We start from the raw sequence: 17,821 nt of genomic DNA on the forward strand, positions 1-17,821 counted from the left end.
TGGAAATAAAAAGAGCGTGGTTGAGAGAGCAGAAGAGGGTGTTTTGAAATGGTTTGGGCACATGGAGAGAATGAGTGAGGAAAGATTGACCAAGAGGATATATGTGTCGGAGGTGGAGGGAACGAGGAGAAGTGGGAGACCAAATTGGAGGTGGAAAGATGGAGTGAAAAAGATTTTGTGTGATCGGGGCCTGAAGATGCAGGAGGGTGAAAGGAGGGCAAGGAATAGAGTGAATTGGATCGATGTGGTATACCGGGGTTGACGTGCTGTCAGTGGATTGAATCAGGGCATGTGAAGCGTCTGGGGTAAACCATGGAAAGCTGTGTAGGTATGTATAGTTGCGTGTATGTATATACATGTGTATGGGGGGGGGTTGGGCCATTTCTTTCGTCTGTTTCCTTGCGCTACCTCGCTAACGCGGTAGACAGCGACAAAGCAAAAAAAAAAAAAAAAATATATATATATATATATATATATATATATATATATATATATATATATATATATATATATATATATGCGTAATCTGGTACTCTGCCTGTATGAGGTTACACCGCGAGTGAAAAGTTACCTTTGACGAAGCTGTATCATTGGGGTAGTCTCGTCTCGAAGAACTCACTTCGAGTCCACCACTTCTCTCATAATGGAGTGTTGCAGCTATGGAGCTGCAGCAGTTCCTGATGAGAGGCTCTGGGTATCACGAAGACACTTTCTTAAAAAAGGTGTCCTGATGTTATCCGTAACTGCAAAATAAGACGTTGATACGATTATCGTATGGCGGGAAATAGCTGCAATATTTGTTCTTTTTTGTGGGAGGGATTTGGGAGTCTACATCAACTCTAACAATCAGATTCTTAAGTCATCAAAGTCCTACCTTGGAGTATAGTTAGGAGCCCAAATGATTGCTAGGAAACGTGAGAAGTGTACTCATGGTTCAGGAATTTTTCAGCAAGGTACTCATCTATAACTAGAATAATCTCGAGCTAATACAGAAGGTCTAGAGGTGGGCAATGGATATGCTACAAGGATTAAGAGAGGCTTAGTTACAGGAAAAGGCTTAAGCCCACGAGTATACACACCTTGGAAAATAGAAGAATGAAAGTTGACCTGATTACAATTTTAAGTATACCAATTTTAAGTATACCAATACTAAGGCAGTGAACAATTCTTTGAGATGTATGGATAGAACAACCAGAGGACATAACGCGATTTTAAGCAAGAAACTTCATTCATTAATATAATGGTAACAGACGAATGGAATAGAGTGAATGAAGGGGGTAAATGCAGACACCAAAAGAAGCTTTTAAAAGTTCTATGGTAGTGAAAAGGCTCAGGAGGGTAAAACTCCCTCCCCGTACAGTACATATTTATAATCATATACACACACTCTTCATGTACAGGGTGTGGACAAGTGCATACACTCATGAACCTTTGCGGGAGGTTAAGCATTCATTCGTTAGAGAAGGGTCCCTGGACCTCACTCCCGGTGAGCTGGTAACGGTCAGACATCTCACTTAACATCGGCCTCGAGGCTGATTGATGTAAAGTGAAATGTCTGACTTAACTTGGATCGTTTTGAAAGTCAGGTAAAAAAGTCATCTTCCCTACACCCATCTCTACTTAACTACATCATCACTACTCCATAATCTTCGACAAATGCTCATCTTCTTTACACACTTTCGTTCACCACTCATTTTGTTTTTGAGAGATATATGATCCCAAATAAAATCATTCATCGTATGGACACACTTAAACGATATGAAATGGTAATTTTTAAAATCACAAACGTCTTGTTCCAGAACATCATAACTGTTATCCAAGTTCATGAAAATACCTACACAACTGCCGAGAACATTATGGCCGTGATCATCAAGCTCCATCCTCCAATTCAGGTTCAAAAGGTAATTCTATGATCACATATTTTATGTGTACGACCCTAACTCCGAGAGCACAACAGTTTTAGTTTATTGTACGCACCGCCGGAAAAGTGTGATCGTTCAGCTCAGGTGAACGATTACATTAGATTCGAAAGAAATGTGAGAAAAGCCTGTACTTCGAACGGTATTCGAAGTAAAGACTTTTAAATATCTGCTCGTTATAGCGAGCAGAATCCGCTGCTCTTCCAAATGAGTTATCGAGAAAGGAACACTGGTAATATCTGGGCATGAAGCAGGTCAAACCCCTCATCTCCATGTCGTTAGACGACTCGTCCAAGTTATACTAAACATTGGGACACAACACGACAACAATAGTTCGACAATACCACCTCCTTGTCCAAGAAATGGCCATCATGCATGACGATCCTACATACACACGTTGTTTTCTGATAAAGTTGCCAGGAAAGAGGCGAAGCTAATCCGCTCAGGACCTACGACCAGCTCATCTTAATATGGGAAGGTTCAGCCTAACAAGAAAAAAAATTTCCATGACCAAAATAACAGAACTTTTCTCAAGGATAGACCAACATTAGTGACACATTAAGTTAATTCAATCTCAGGTATCCAGCATGAAACGACACCCAAAAGTTGTGCAAATTGTTCATAGAAAGATGCGCGGGCTGTCACCAGATTCTCTACTCAAGGCTGAGAGCAAAGGCCAGTGTACGTTACCTTACAGATGGGTAAGTCGTTTTCCACTTTTAGAAGACACATACCCAGTGAGGATCACTGAAATACCCTTCGAACCCAGAGATTTAACAATACGCCAATACAAACTACCTATTTCCAAACCAAATCTGTAAACCTCTATCATGATTTTATCGTAAGTAATCAAAAACTAACCTACATATGTGCTTCGTACCTCTTTTTACTGTCAAGTGCAGCAGTGATGGCTTGATCATCTAGAGTTATCCTCCGCGTTGAACAATGTCCAACAAACAGCTCTGTTCTTTTGCCTTGGCGGCCGTACGAGAACAACGGCCGCTGTCAAGCTTGTTCCTGCGAAACCAAATATCAGTGTTACCAGACACTTGTCACTAAATTTCCTGACGTGAATCCAAGATTTCTTTAGACATCAAAAATTTGATACATAACTTTTTCTTTGCACTGGCTCAACTACTTGGATTGTGTTACCAGCTATGCACGTGAATTATGCGGAGGTAATGACATCCGAATCTGAAAGGTGCTGGTGCCATTAACAAATTTTAGTACCAAAACATTCGTCTCTCAGCAAAGACCGATCAAATGTACACTTAAATTTTCCACTTACTGTCGAATGCCTTGTGAGTACAGAATGCAGCTTGATCTGTTTACATGAGGGTTCCTTCAACGAGTGATCGTTACTAAGGTATCAATTAATTGCGTAATTCCCCACCATTGGAAAACCCATAGCATATACCCTTAGTATCAAGAGCCGATAAATGCTTTGAATTTAATACTACGTCTCCTAAAAGAAGTGAGAGGATTATATTGACAAATTATTCATCTATTTATAATAAACTAAAAAAAAAACAAATTATAATAGCCAAAAGTTTATAAAAAAAAGTTATATATAAACAGTAACTGGAGTATAACTTGTCCAGCAAGTAAACTATCTGATACAACTTCAGGTATAGCGTTGAAACCACTCACTCGTATATCTTATTGGGCTGACGTGTTGCGTTAACGTCACAGCATCGATACGGTGATGGACCCGACAATCTACAACCTACCCTGGATATCTTTCTTGTAGGGGTCACAGGCGCGATGTGGTCACGTCCCTCTCTTACCTCCCAGTGTTGATACCTCCCAGTGTTGACTCGTATTTGGCTCCTCGACTAATTAGGTCTTTACCCTCACTTCACCAAAGCTAATCAGCTTTCCTTTCATAAAGAAGCAGTGTATTCGAACAGTGCTCCGACTCTCAAGGGCAGTTCCACGTAAAGTCAACGTATATTCTGCATAGCATATCAATCGATAATCATACTTTCACTGCGACTTGATTATAAGGCCTATTACAGTGACTTCCGAAATGCTCCTATATTATATATGAAGTAAGAATTACCTAATGATATTACACTGAATTCTTTGCATTCTATCTCTGGATATATATATATATATATATATATATATATATATATATATATATATATATATATATATATATATATATATATATATATATTTTTTCTTTTTTCTTTCAAACTATTCGCCATTTCCCGCGTTAGCGAGGTAGCGTTAAGAACAGAGAACTGGGCCTTTGAGGAAATATCCTCACCTGGCCCCTTTCTGTGTTCCTTCTTTTGGAAAATCAAAAAAAAAAAATAATGAGAGCGGAGGATTTCCAGCCCCCCGCTCCCTACCCTTTTAGTCGCCTTCTACGACACGCAGGGAATACGTGGGAAGTATTCTTTCTCCCCTATTCCCAGGGATAATATATATATATATATATATATATATATATATATATATATATATATATATATATATATATATATATATTCCTATGAGTCCACGGGGAAAATGAAACACGAAAAGTTCCCAAGTGCACTTTCGTGTAATAATCACATCATCAGGGGAGACACAAGAGAGAAATATAAAAGTCAGTTGATATACATCGAAGAGATGAAGCTAGGACGCCATTTGGTAAACATGTTTACATTCGTCGATGTATATCAACTGACTTATATTTCTCTCTTGTTTCTCCCCTGATGATGTGATTATTACACGAAAGTGCACTTGGGAATTTTTCGTGTTTCATTTTCCCCGTGGACTCATAGGAATATCTTGATCACGCGCAAAATTGTGATCCTTTCCAATATATATATATATTGCAATGAACTCGTTACATTTTATCACTGGAAATATATAGAGTCGCACTAATTTCTTGATATCAATTCCCGAAGTTACATATCAATATTTGTCATGCAGAGAAAAATGGTTCGAACATGACTATAGTAAAGGAGATGTGAAATATGAAAGTATGTCCATAAACTTCTAAATCATATGTATGAGCGCCAGACTCACAATGAATTTCAACAAAATCTAATTTCCTTCGAGCCGGATTCGAACCAGCGACCTATGGATGACTGATTAATTCCGCCTACAGTCCACCGCTCTACCAACTGAGCTACCGAAGGCACATTATACTAGAAACTTTCTGCTTTTGCAAGCAAATTCACACACTAATTATACCTTTTTTTCTATGCATGAAAATGAAAGTTTGGTATATGTATAAGTGAACCACATGTAATTGTAGGTTACATAAACACTACTTATTTTCCCTTAGCCCTTAGCACGTTTCCCATGCAGGATCACAGAGCAAGAAGCACAGTGATTTGTTTATCTGTCAAGTGACAATAAGTCGACTGAAAAGTAAGTGTTCTGCTTCAGCATGGATGTTGCATCCTGGGCAAGAAGGGTCTTCAATGCTGAATAGGCGTTTGTAAAGAAGGAGAGATGGGCAGTGTTTACGAACGTAGAGGATACAGAGGAACTCGTGCATGATTGCGGTATATCGTTTCAAATGGGTGAAACGATGCTAAAAGTCTCGGGTGGGATAGTTGTAGTTCATTATTCATTAAGTCATATATATATATATATATATATATATATATATATATATATATATATATATATATATATATATTTCTATTACGCTTTGTCGCTGTCTCCCGCGTTAGCGAGGTAGCTCAAGGAAACAGACGAAAGTATGGCCCAACCTATCCACATGTATATACATAAACGCCCACACACGCAAGGGTAAGCTTTCTAACTAGGTGTTGGTGGTTATTTCCGAGTTGTTTGGGTGTATGGGGTCCAGTGTGGAGAGCTTAGTGCTGATCATATCGAAATGATACGAAATTAGAAGTAATTTTGTTTTAATGTCCAAATGTAGAATATTTGTGTTTGATTTTGACGAGGCAGATGCCCAGGCAGGTGAGGCATGGTTTAGGGTGGAGCAAATGAATTGTTTGGACGGACTTTTTTTTTTTTTTTCCGTTCAAATCTCGCTCTCGGATATTGTTCTGAGAGTATTCAGTTTGTTTATGGCTTTTGTATTAAGGGTGTGGTGGTGCTGGGAGTAAATGTCTTGTGGGTTGTATCTGATAATCAGTTTGGCTGGAGTTACGTTAGTGAAGGTGGCTTATGAGAGGATGCAGGTTGGATTCCTCTCTCTCTCTCTCTCTCTCTGGGATTAAAAGGCTGAGGGTAGAAAGCTGTGTGGATAGAGAGTTTGCGTTTTGAGTGAGCCAGTGTTATATTAGCGTCATTCAATACTACATGTTTGTCATTATTTTTTCCATCCTCAGGGTGTTATGTGATTCAGGTCATTTGTATTTGAGACGACTCTTACAAACTTTTCTGCAGTTTGTGGTTGGAGGTCAAGTAGGGAGTGAAAAGAAGAGTGGTTACAAGTTGAAATGACTACTGTGTCTTCCGGTGTAATTAAAATGGAACTGTTAGTTTTCGCACCTAATCCCAATAGCAACGATTATTACTGTTTATATACCATGTGCTCTAGTGGCCAGGATCCCATGGCTTTCATCCAAGAGGCCCGGGTTTGATTTGCGGCATGGGAAAGCCCTTTTCGAACCCAAAATAGTGCATGTACACCGACTGCTACAAAACGCAGTAAGAGGTAATTTTAAGGTGCCTTATCTGATAAGAAAACGTCGACCTAAGGTGAGAATGGATCTGACGACCTAACGACAGCGATTCTCATGATGTTTACTGTAACAACGAGGACACACATAATGAAATCATGCAGCTGGACGACTCTTCACGAAATTTTAGATATTAAATGTTTATTAAGTTACATGTACATAAGCCCGAGAAATAAAATCAGGTGTTTTTAGCTGTTAAATGCAAAAGGATGTATGACATTCACATTCCAGCAAATGGATCCAAGTCCAATGATGACATCATCTCCTCGTATGCCTCCAGGAGAGTGAAGAGCGAGTCTAAGGTAATTCCATTTTGCATCAGCTGACTCATCTAGGTCAGGAGATCATGTTTCATGAAGGTCACGTTTTCGCTTGTCCCGGACGTTGAAATCATTAAGCTTTAGTTAGTTGAAAACTGCATCAGCCAACGATATAAACAACAAATGAAGGAAATACCCTAAGGCGAGGACGTACACTTGATAAGAAAAAAAAAGAAAAACCTTTTGTGTGAAACAATATGACACCTCGGATGGAGGATTTTGAGAAATGCCTATTAGTCTGGCCTCACATTGGTAACCCTGTGTCATGATACGGTAATATATCTATTGCTGGCGACATCTCTTGTCATTTGCCGTGATGTTATAATGATTTCATATTTTGATGGAAATCACTATCAAGTGGGGGCTACCATGATTATGAAGAAAATTTGTCTCATTCATGTTCACCAACCCTACCGAGACAACACGGGTCGTATTAATCTTTCCGAAATTCATCGAACGCATTCGGGATGATAATTTTCTTTTCCGACACCTTAAACAAACGATCAACATGAGCATTTTAACCTTAGTCTTATAATCACGAAATCAGCGACAACCCTTGACCAGGGCAACGTTGTGTGGGAGCAGTGCATGTTGGGCCCCAAGTGTACGGAAAAGTGACAAATCTCGACTTGAGTCAGTTTACCGGCTTCGCTTCCAAGATAGGAATACTGGAATTGAGTGATTACATGAACAGAGGAATAGTATACGGTAAAAAAGATATTTCCTCACTTTTCACTTTGTTACGCCCTATTCTAATTGCTCTCACTAAAGTTTCACGCTCACACAACTCGAAGTTGCGCATATTTGGCAGCCTAAGAGCGTGCACACGCATATGTGTATATTCTTAGAGCTGGTTCTGCAACACGTGAAAACTTTCCCGTGCCGGGAATCGAACCCGGGCCTCGCGGGTGAGAGCCGCGTATCCTAGCCACTAGACCACACGGGATCTGATTAAAGTGTTGAATACCTATGTAATCTTAGTACAGAATACCCATGTAATGTTTTCGCTTCAGCTAATGAATTGTATAAGCCACGTTCACTTGGTGGTGAGTGGTAAACCACAAGGATCACATGTGTCGCAATGGTTTCTTCCTAAGGCCCAAACGACTAGACGATTATAACATTACACGTTACATTGTTGGACCTTTACACAAACCTTAAAATCTTAACACTGATTACGCGACTTTCCTTGATGCCAAAAGTGGGAATAATCTTAGTCTCAGGTATCCCACCGTTAACAATGTTTCGTCCCTTACTTGCAGTGCACGTTTGTACATATCTACAAGGCTCAATTATCCTCAGTCGAACAAAGATTCCTCTCCAGTGTTACCATATCTCTGCCCACATTCCTTGCATTTTCTATAATCAACATTGCCGTATGATTTAGTCTGTGGTACTCGTGACCTTGCCGTATTTTCAGCGATCTCTTAAAGTCTTCCTCCGCCGACCTACGTGTAACGATGCATTTCATTAAGATGGACAGTGGATTTCCTAGTCCATCTTTTGTCCTCTTCTTGTATGAAATCCTCACTTAGTGCTTTACCGAAAGCAGTTTTTAAACCATCATCTGACGAATCAATACTGCTTTTAAAAGCCTACCTATTTTGGGCAATTTCATCTGCCTTATCTAAGACTAAACAATATTCTTTCCCGCCATGTGGAGTTGGCTTCTGTTTCTCTTAGTAGAGCGATCGACAATATATGATGAAACTCAGGAAAGCCCAGAGTAATATCATGGATAACTAAGGAGTAGCGGGATAATATATTTTTATATAAAAGAAAGATGAGCTTCGCCATGTGCCAGTTTACACTATACCTCGCGTTTTAATTCGACTGAAACTACCAATTTTCGCACCTATTTTCAAGAAATTGGTTTCACGAGAGCTCCCTCATTGTTCAAAGTCCCATGTGGTCTAGTGGCTAGGATACCTGGCTTTCACCCAGGAGGCCCGGGTTCGATTCCCGGCATGGGAAGAATATTTTTTTTTCAAAAGGTAACATTATCCGTACACCTACTGCCGCAAGACCTGAGAGAATGTATCTGGCATCTATCTTGAAATAGGGGAAAAAAAACAAGAATAAATCTTACGACTCCGTGAGACACACGACATCCAGGACACAAATTAGTGAGCTGGACAGTTATATAAGTAAAGGTTAGGAAAAATCGGCAATTTAGTAAGAATAAAATTCATGATGATAATGATGATTAGATTTCGTTGTGATAAAGTCTTATGTAGTCAGAATGTCCATCACCAGATCAGCCATGACTCCATGATAGAGTAGATCAAGAAAGTTTTATGTAGTCAGAATGTCCATCACCAGATCAGCCATGACTCCACGATAGAGTAGATCAAGTGTGAGGCACATATTGCCTGAAGATTACGTTTATCAAATCGGAGAGCAAGGAATATGACGGTTACCTTACAGTATCCCCGTTTTATATAATCACTCTGTTCCATTACAGTATCCCCGTTTTATATAATCACTCTGTTCCATTAATCCAGTAATCCTATTGTGGAAGTGAGCCAATGAACTGTTGCCACTTAAATTTTTTTTTTTTTCTTTTTTTTAGCTTTTCGTGGCAGTCCTTGCACTTGCAACCTTTGGGTCTGAAAACAATTTTCAGGCATGGGTAATCGAATCCGGGTTTCCTGGGTGAACTGCGAGTCGTGTATCCAAGCCACTAGACCACATGGGTAATAAATATATAATAAAGATCTTGATATAGACTCATCTTTCTGCGGTTAGATGGGAAAATTGGCAGTGTTTCGATTTACTTAATACACCTTTTAATTCCATCATAACCCGCAGACAGTTGTAGGAAAAACCCTCTCATCTCAGGATGATATCAATCAAGTTATACGAAGCTGCTCAATTAACACCATGTTACTTAGGACGATTCTTTTGTACCCCCAATACATATCTCCACCGACACCCTCTTCACCCCAGAGAGACACGAATCCAACCTGTACCCTTCTCTAACACTGAAAGGTCAACGACTTCCACTCAACTAAACTCTTAACCCTGATGGTACACAATGACCTTTACTCCCTACACCACTAACATCAACACAGAAGCCATAAACTGAGTACATATAAGAACATGTTATCGGGAACTTTGGAAAAAGGAAAATTAATGCCTTTACATCTCTAGCAGACAATTCGTTTGCTCCACTCTAAACTATGCCTCACCTGTCGGGACATCAACCCTCTCAAAAGCAAACACAAAAGCTTCAAAGCACACAAAGCAGGGCACTTAGAACAAACATCAGCTACCTTGCCACCACAAAACATGAACACCTACACAATGTCAAACAAAACTAATTTTGATTTCATTTCATTTCAATGCGCTCTCCATCCAGTTGCCACATCACTAAGACCCCTTCCCATCCAAACCCAGCCCATAACCAACCACCAAACCAGAGTAGAAACAACACCTTACCCATTGCTTCACACTTCAGCAACCTATTGCTGAACATCCTCCTCCCATAAGAAACACGACACTGGCGAAACATATATACCCTGATGACTCAATGCATAACGTGATGACTCAATATATACCCTGATGACTCAATATATACCCTTATGACTCCAAATGTTCTTGATGAGGTCACCGTAAACAGCATGAGTCTTACAGCTGTAGTTCCCATGAAGGCTCCTAAAGTTGCTTTTCAATTCTTTTTTTTCACGTATAAGGGGCAGTCGGCGGACAAGCGTTTCGGTTTGAAAAGATTTTTCCCATGCCGGGAATCGAACCCGGACCTCCTGGGTGAAAGCCAGGTATCCTAGCCACTAGACCACATGGGATCTTAATATTACCTTTAGCTCTTGGGTCAAGTTACTCTCTTGGATGTAGGTGCGAAAGTTGGCAGAGTCACTTAAATCGCATCAAAAGATATGGCATCATGTTTACAAGCAGCCATACCAGTTCACTCCCTTTTTAATTGACTTCCCATCACCACCTGCAGACACTTGTGTGAAAGTCCTCTCTTATATAAATGACCTTCATTACGTCACAACACGACACTGCTCAAGTAACAACTGTCGACATACAACACTACATCACGCAATTAGAACACTGGTTCCCTCGAGACGAAAGGTTTCCATTTGCACAGAAATCCACCGTCATCCCCCCTCTAAACCTTAGACAGACGTGGATGGGATCTGCACCCACTCATAATCCTGAACAGTCAACCAGTTTCAATCGACGAACTACAACCATACCGATTATCACACACGACATTCACGAGACTTCGACTCACCACATCACAAACAGTAACACAGAGGCTATAAACAGTGTAAACGCCCTCTGAACACATGCCAGCATTCTGGACAAGGAAATGAATTTACTATCTTCTGAAAACAAGTCATCATTCACTCTTAACTATGCCTTACCTTTCCGGTCGTCCAACTTGTCATAGGCATATATTATGCTGCAAATCAAACTAAAGTCTGTAAAAACTCATCGGTTTCATATCACCCACAAAACATTCAACACCACAATAAACAAAAAAAAAAAAAAAAATAACCCCATGTCATGGCAGAACGCTCAGCTCTCTGTTCTCCGCAACAGCACTAGACACCTCCCATCCAAACCATCCCACTTATCCCTAAGTTGAAACCAAAACCTTGCCTTTACCTCACACTTCAGCATCCTATACTTACAGATCCTTCATCCAGACGAGCACAACGTATGTCCACCTTGATGACTCAACAAACCACCCTCCCAAACTCTCCTATACCAGACATGCTTCCATCTGAAACTACATCTCCCAGGCATGTACGAGTTACACTTTTTATTCTTAGCGTTCTGGACAATGCACACCTCTCCAACACATCACAATACGCCTCATGCTCAAGACGCACCTTCCATACTGAAGATACAAAACATCTGTTCCTCATCTGAATTGCACTCACTGTACATAGACACACAAAACTTCAGCCTCTTGACGCCCCCCCCCCCCCCCCCCCCCCGCCCCCGACCTGCAGACGTAAACATCTTGATTACTGCGGGTTCCCCACACTTGAAGAGTAAAGTAAATAGTATGTTATTTTACGACAGAAAATCACACGCGCGGTTCGTTTAAACGGATAACGCATTCATATCATTCACATGAATAGAGAAAAGTAAATGTAATCTTAGAGTTTTAGATATTTTCTGCATATGTAATGCACAGAAACCACAGCTCCCTATCCACAACCAGGCCCCACAGACCTTTCTTATATACAACCAGGGAAGTTTGTTGATTGACCACTGATGTACGAGAGACTAGACCGATAAGCTAACATGGGAAGTGTGTATCTATTTTCATGTTTTGTTGGTGCTGGCTGTACTAAGGTGGCGGTCGGTGGCTCTTTCGATCAATGACGACAAATTTTTGTCTCGTACATCATCCAGAGGATGTCGTCATCAAATCCAGGGACACATGCTTATGTCCAGAGCAAAGGGAAAGCGGGAATTTACCTCTCAATAAATTTTTGAAATTGCCTCAGAACTTGCTCCTCACTCTCGTGGTCATAAATATGCGCATGAAATTCATTTCTGTACTAAATCTTTTCAGTATTATGATTATTACTTGTTACAAACTGCTGATATTTTCTTTCAGCGTTTTTAAGATATAGTTCCTCACTTCATCATAAATCATTAACCAATTCAAATTGTATTTAACACGTAATCTTTCCAAAATAGTTGCCCATCTGCATGTCCAAAACAGTTGTCCACCTGCATGAGCAAAACAGTTGTCCACCTGCATGACGTGCGTTGCTATCACAGTTAACAGCGCGCGTCCCAGACAGTCGTATTTTTTTTGGGCCCCGACACACCATCTTAAATCGCCATTCTCTCAGATCTTGCTGGGGGGGGGGGGGGGGGTATGGGTAATGTTTGCATTTGAAAATATCTTTCCCATGCCGGGAATCGAACCCGGGCCTCCTGGGTGAAAGCCAGGTATCCTAGCCACTAGACCACATGGGACATACTACATTCGTGAACCCATGTGAAACTTATTCCTGTTGTAAATTGGTGCGAAAATTGGTAGTTTCAGTTGTGTTACAACGTGAGGCACGGTATGAAACGGATTGGGTTATCACGCCTTCATGTATAAATCTATCATTCTACAAATATTCAATTATCCATTTCATTTTCATCAGATATTGCCGGTTACTTTAACTTTGGAAAAGAAAAGTGCACTCCGTGTAAAAAAAAAAAAAAAAAAAAGGGTTTAATCTTAGATGATGTGGACAATCTTGCAACAAGTAAATAGATTGTTAAGCAGAGCACTGAGTCGTCAAATAAAAGTTTAATATCTGCCTTCTATAAGGCACTAAACGGAATCACTGACCATCTTAATGAAATGTATCAAGTAAAACGCGTTTGGTAAAGGAATAAAACCAGTGCATTACAAGACTTCGCTGTTAAAACGAGGTTAGGTTCTAGTTTAGCATAAGACTGTTTAGATCATAAGGAAATGTCAATCATACGATATGTTAGAAATGTGGGCAGAGATATGGTAACGCTTTGAGAGGAATCATTGTCTGACTGAAAATAATAATCTTTAAGATATGGGTCGAACTAAACATATACTGCAAGAAAGGGTAAAACCCATTACTGTTAACAGTAGAGATACCCGAGATTTTAAAACGTGTCTCCACTCTTGGCATTAAGTATACCAGTCAGTTAATCTACGCCAATATCTTAAGTTAATATGGAAAACTAACTTTTGTTAAACGTGTTAGAATATCATCGACCTAGTGGAGTCTGTTGAACACCCGTTCTGACTTACGTAATCCTTTTCCTCAACAGTTCACAAGATAAGCATGACCGACATAGTTGATTAGTTATCGGAAAATTTCTAATATTCTTTTAGAACTTACAGTTACACCTTCACAACCAGGATCCCGTGTGGTCTAGTGGCTAGGATACGCGGCTCTCACCCGCGAGGCCCGGGTTCGATTCCCGGCACGGGAAAGTTTTCAAGTTTAGAAAAAAAAAAAAAAACGGTTCTCAATACTATGATACGTTTATGTTCACTCACTGAGGCTGCCTAATAACAGCTTCGGGTGCTTTAGAGATGATGATGAGGCATGCGAGGGTAGGGATCAGATGGTATTACCTGTATGTTGGAACTGTATGAAAGGGTCCTGCATGGGGACAGGCATCGCTAACTGAAAAGTGATTCTGGTTAATAATGATTGCCTAATACATTCACCGTTTCGTATATTCAGTTTTCACAAATATATTTTGAAGATAAAAACGAACTCCAGTCACAAGAGTGTGTGATGCCTGCTCCCCAATTCATATAATGACGCTATTCAAATGATTCAGCGCCCGTGTCATTCAAGAACAGCCAGTGAATCATGACGTAACCTCTATCAAGGTTGGTTAGTCGGGTTCCACGGTAGCTCAAGTAACGTTGGTTTGGTCAAATGGTTTCACCGTTGGCTATGTTTAGTACTGGACGCCTGAGTGATGCACGAACTCCGTCTGCTCCACATGTACTGGAAACGGCAGCTGCTTTTTCTATAATGATAATGTGTAGCGATCGCATTTTTGTGGTCATCCCTGCGTACTGAATGATGGTGCCAATAACACCTCTCCGTTACAGTTTTACCTGTCTGGACTACATAAATGTATTTACATGCCATGCATTAGACGGCGTAAACACTTCAAATTGTTGCATGATTTGGCCAACTATTCATCAATGTCTTACTCATGGTGTTATTGCACTGGAAAGCAACATTGCAAGCACTTTTTTAGAACATGCCTTAGATTAGCTAAGTTGGGAGAATAGGCCGACACTATACATTTAGACTCATCCTTATTTCACGAGGCAGTTGTATATACAATGTTTGGGTCTGAAAAGGACTTTCCCATGCCGGGAATCGAACCCGGACCTCCTGGGTGAAAGCCAGGTATCCTAGCCACTAACCACATGAGATATAAATAGCACAAAGAGCTCTTGGAAATGTGTCATACTATTACATTTAGGCGCGAAATTGGTTCATCCAACCCATCCTGAAATGTCTCATCTCCAACGGCATTCACCCTATCATAAGCAAGTGCAAAAAAGCTCCGCACCACACAAAGCAGGGGTCTGTGGACAATCATCGGCCGCCTAGCAACCATAAGCATTATACATCTGCACTGTGAAACAAAAAGTACTTTCAATTCGATCTCCTTTCACAATGCTAGGCATTCATTTCTTCGCAGCATCCCATGGCCAACCAAACAACCTCAACTAGTAAACAAAAGCTTGCCATAGCTTTACATTTCAGCAACCTATACTTAGAGGTTCTCCAATTCAACATGCAAGGCACTAACATAGCACAAATGTAACATAATAACAACAAGAAATATACTACCGCCATCCCAACCCAGTCATAAACTCCACAACAAAAAACATACACTCATCTAAAACTACACTCCCCAGGCACGTACGAGTTACTCTTTCTCCTCAGCGCTCTGCACACCACCCGTCTCACCAATTTTACAAACAGTGATTCAACAGTTCAAAAGACTCCCCCTTCAGTCCGAGACGCAACCTCATACTGAAGACATGGAAAACTTACTCCCTAGTTGTCCTGTAATCACCTAACACCACCCTCTTGACTTGTGGTCCCGTCCGAAAGACTTGGTCATCTTCCCGAGAGCAGCGGGAGGACCACATTAAATGACAGTAGATAATTACATAACCGGTCTTCATAATTGGTTCATTTAAAAGAATATAAATCATGCATAACTTTTACCTACATGGGAAAAAAATAATCGTAAGACCATGTGATTATGATTATAGAATTGGAATTTCTTTTCGAAGGCGTTCCTTCGATAGCTCAGTTGGTAGAGCGGTGGACTGTAGGCGGTATATAAAACAGACATCCATAGGTCGCTGGTTCGAATCCGGCTCGAAGGATTTCAGTTTTAGCTGTAATTCATCGCCTGACACTGGCTCTGTATACAGACGATTCAGAAGCTGATGTAGTACATTCCCTTGTGTACGTATATGAGTATTTTCGTATTCACAGTTTTGCATATTTAACTTGTCATATTCTAACTTTCCATTAATCCTGTGTAGTTAGCGTTCCGACGATCCTGAATATTCTTAATACATTTACCTAGAGGTTTCAAGTATGTATACGACTGTGCAACATGAGGAGGACTTGAAACTATTCTTAAAATTCATGGGCCAGTCTAATCTTTTCCCAAACAGCTTCTCACAAAACCAGATCTTTATCATATCTAAGTATCTAATGTCTCGCATCTGGATGCTGTCCCCGACACTCGTCATCTCTCTCTGTCTTCTCACAGACAAGATGTCGGAGTAACACTAGCGTGAGGAGCACGGTTTGTATTTACACGCACGGCAATTCTATTTTTTTCGTAGTTTTTCAGGAGTGTCTAACATCTCCTGGTCCTTCATCGCCATATATAATGAGCTGACCATACATCAGGTGACAGTCGGTAGCTCACAGATGAGATATTCTCTCTCTCTCTCTCATTTCACGCAGAGAATAATATGGTTTTCTAATTGGTGGAAAACACTCTCGAGTCTACGACAAAGGGAATTGAGACACAGGCCACAGGCTCCTGACCAAGATGCCTTCAACATCTGAGGGTTGGGAGAGACATAGCAAGGAAACGTGAAAATCAAGAGCTAGGAATTTATTCTTCGTACACCGGATGAAGCAACAGCGGGCGTCGGCGACCCGCGCCGCGCCATCTCGGGTAGGGGGGTTGGGGGCTGCTCTTGCGGGGGAAAGCAAAAAAAAACAAAAACAAAATCAATGGCAGCCGCGACGCCTTACCGACGCGCGGACACGTCCTCTTTGGCTGTAGCCAGATTTTGCTGGGAGTATCCCAAACACAACATACTGTCTGTACTCTACAACCGGCAAGTATGATCACACACAAACCACCGGCAACTCGATAATCCCGTAAGGGTGGAGGGCGCTCTATTTTCCCGCCATTCGGACAGGAGAGGGATGATGCTAACGCTCATGATGATTCATCACTTCTTAGCTAAACTTTCCAATGTGATAATCAGGAGTTTTTACTTATACACTTGCCGGGTTTTCTTTCCTCCCTCTATAAGGCATTTTTAGATGCTAGACTTTTCTTTTTTTCATAGTCTTGTGGCACTCAGTGTTCACGTACTGTTTGCTTTTTTGAAAAGAACATTCCCATGCCGGGAATCGAACCCGGGCCTCCTGGGTGAAAGCCAGGTATCCTAGCCACTAGACCACATGGGACGTGACGAAATATTAGTGAAACTCATCTTCGAAATAGGTGCCAAAATTGGTAGTTTCAGTCCAATTACAGCACGAGTCATAGTATGACACGGGACATGGCGAAGTGTATATATACCACAGTTTCATATCAGATATATTAACGAGCCATTATCTAGTTACCCACTTTTTTTTCTCTGACCTTTCTGAGTTCGATCAGAGAATGTCAGTGAACGTGTTATGAGAGGTAGAAACAAAATACACAATGAAAAAAAAATGAATATCATTTAGTGTCAGATGATGTAGATAAACTCGCACCATATAAAGAGGTTGTGAAAACATAGTATATTGGGTCGTTAAATAAAATCGTTTGAAAACTACCCAAGGTAAAACACTGGCTGAGGATCTTAAGCCAGAGGATGTTAAGATCAACTGGTTCCCGGAATCTGACGAAGCCATGTCGCGACTTGCCTAATGCTTTTACCGTGCTCTTTACAAGATAAACATGGCTGATATATTAGTGGCGGCAAATTTTTTTTTATAAGGATAGAACGTTCTACCTATCAACTGTATCTTCCCGTGTGGTCTAGTGGCTAGGATACGCGGCTCTCACCCGCGAGGCCCGGGTTCGATTCCCGGCACGGGAAAGTTTTCACGTGTGATATAATCAACTCCAAGTATACGATACAGAACTGCTT

At 40.7% G+C, this 17,821-nt stretch overlaps 9 non-coding genes across 9 annotated transcripts; 4 read left to right on the forward strand and 5 right to left on the reverse strand.

The window, feature by feature from the left end:
- Positions 1-4,967: 4,967 nt before the first annotated feature.
- On the reverse strand, positions 4,968-5,056 carry TRNAY-GUA (transfer RNA tyrosine (anticodon GUA)). Its single transcript is given in 2 exon segments — positions 4,968-5,003; positions 5,020-5,056. It is a non-coding gene; the product is annotated as a tRNA-Tyr (tRNA).
- Positions 5,057-7,777: 2,721 nt separating this feature from the next.
- TRNAE-CUC (transfer RNA glutamic acid (anticodon CUC)) lies at positions 7,778-7,849 on the reverse strand. The gene has a single exon. It is a non-coding gene; the product is annotated as a tRNA-Glu (tRNA).
- A 956-nt stretch (positions 7,850-8,805) lies between these two features.
- TRNAE-UUC (transfer RNA glutamic acid (anticodon UUC)) lies at positions 8,806-8,877 on the forward strand. Its single transcript has one exon. It is a non-coding gene; the product is annotated as a tRNA-Glu (tRNA).
- Positions 8,878-10,637: 1,760 nt separating this feature from the next.
- Positions 10,638-10,709, reverse strand: TRNAE-UUC (transfer RNA glutamic acid (anticodon UUC)). The gene has a single exon. It is a non-coding gene; the product is annotated as a tRNA-Glu (tRNA).
- A 2,095-nt stretch (positions 10,710-12,804) lies between these two features.
- Positions 12,805-12,876, reverse strand: TRNAE-UUC (transfer RNA glutamic acid (anticodon UUC)). The gene has a single exon. It is a non-coding gene; the product is annotated as a tRNA-Glu (tRNA).
- A 921-nt stretch (positions 12,877-13,797) lies between these two features.
- Positions 13,798-13,869, forward strand: TRNAE-CUC (transfer RNA glutamic acid (anticodon CUC)). Its single transcript has one exon. It is a non-coding gene; the product is annotated as a tRNA-Glu (tRNA).
- A 1,851-nt stretch (positions 13,870-15,720) lies between these two features.
- On the forward strand, positions 15,721-15,811 carry TRNAY-GUA (transfer RNA tyrosine (anticodon GUA)). Its single transcript is given in 2 exon segments — positions 15,721-15,757; positions 15,776-15,811. It is a non-coding gene; the product is annotated as a tRNA-Tyr (tRNA).
- A 1,264-nt stretch (positions 15,812-17,075) lies between these two features.
- TRNAE-UUC (transfer RNA glutamic acid (anticodon UUC)) lies at positions 17,076-17,147 on the reverse strand. Its single transcript has one exon. It is a non-coding gene; the product is annotated as a tRNA-Glu (tRNA).
- A 551-nt stretch (positions 17,148-17,698) lies between these two features.
- TRNAE-CUC (transfer RNA glutamic acid (anticodon CUC)) lies at positions 17,699-17,770 on the forward strand. Its single transcript has one exon. It is a non-coding gene; the product is annotated as a tRNA-Glu (tRNA).
- The last annotated feature ends 51 nt before the right edge of the window (positions 17,771-17,821 follow it).

The sequence above is a fragment of the Panulirus ornatus genome, chromosome 12, assembly GCF_036320965.1.
Source record: "Panulirus ornatus isolate Po-2019 chromosome 12, ASM3632096v1, whole genome shotgun sequence".
Lineage (NCBI taxonomy): Eukaryota > Metazoa > Arthropoda > Malacostraca > Decapoda > Palinuridae > Panulirus > Panulirus ornatus.